Source organism: Frankliniella occidentalis, unplaced genomic scaffold, assembly GCF_000697945.3.
Source record: "Frankliniella occidentalis isolate FOCC.00 unplaced genomic scaffold, Focc_3.1 Scaffold115, whole genome shotgun sequence".
Lineage (NCBI taxonomy): Eukaryota > Metazoa > Arthropoda > Insecta > Thysanoptera > Thripidae > Frankliniella > Frankliniella occidentalis.
The window spans coordinates 141,386-142,272 of NW_026267243.1; the positions used below are offsets into that span (position 1 = coordinate 141,386).

Consider the following 887-nt stretch of genomic DNA (forward strand, 5'->3'; position numbering starts at 1 on the left):
AGGCTTGTCTGTCTGTCAGATCGGTTCAGTTGAGAGAGGAGTCTGTTGTCGGTTGAGTCCCTCCGCGTGCGAGTAGCTTGTTTGGAGCGGGTGACAGTTGTCGTTTCGCGACGGTGCTGGAGGCCGAGTAGCGCACGCCCCTTTGCACGTCGACGGCGACGTGAGTGGCCGCGGACGCAGTCAGGATCGCGACGACGTCCCCGCTGACTCTCCGTAGCGCGTCGTAACGGACTTTCTTCAGCTGGCGGTGCTCTCAAACTTCACTCCTTTTTTTTGGTCGCCGCTTTGTCGGCCACAGTGAGGCCGCTTGTGCATCGTCTCTGCAGACTTGAAGAGACAACGAGGTGAGTTTCCCTCTCCTGTAAAACATAGTAAAAGTACGCGAAATAGCCGGGCAACTTTTCACCCCTGCTACACCGGCATGTGTGTGTGTGTGTGTGTGTGTGTGTGTGTTTTGCGTGCGCGCGCGTGTGTGAGTATGAAAGTGTGTAGAAGGCTGCGCCCCCGGTTCCCCGCCAAACTACACTATTTTCTTTCATTTTTTTCTGCGAGTGTAACCGTAACAGATGTCGGGGGCTCTTCCCGCCCGCCCGCCCGGCCCCGGCCCCGGCCCCGACCCTTGGTGGCTGGGCGGGGTCGGAACCAGAGGGGGGGAGGGGGCACGAAATAGCAGACCAGCCAGGGAGCTGCACACATGAGGAGGATTTTTGGCGTTCGTCTTGCGCGCGTTGTCTGGGAGGCCGTGCAGTCCCCGCGAGGGCCCCGCCGGCCGGCCGGCGTGCGGGGCTCATCGATCCCCTCGGCGGGGTGGCGGAGGCTGGGGCCCCGGCCGGCCCCGCCAGGCCCCACCAGGCCCCGCCAGGCCCCGCCAGGCCCCACCAGGCCCC

General features: G+C 63.5%; 1 protein-coding gene across 2 annotated transcripts in view; it reads left to right on the forward strand.

Moving 5' to 3' along the window:
* LOC113207291 (neurotactin) overlaps nucleotides 1–887 on the forward strand; it is a 25,049-nt gene continuing 24,162 nt past the window's right edge. For both annotated transcript variants that reach the window (XM_052270240.1, XM_052270241.1), the window contains exon 1: nucleotides 1–344. The gene's annotated coding sequence lies outside the window, so the exon portion shown is untranslated. The remainder of the gene's footprint in view (nucleotides 345–887) is intronic.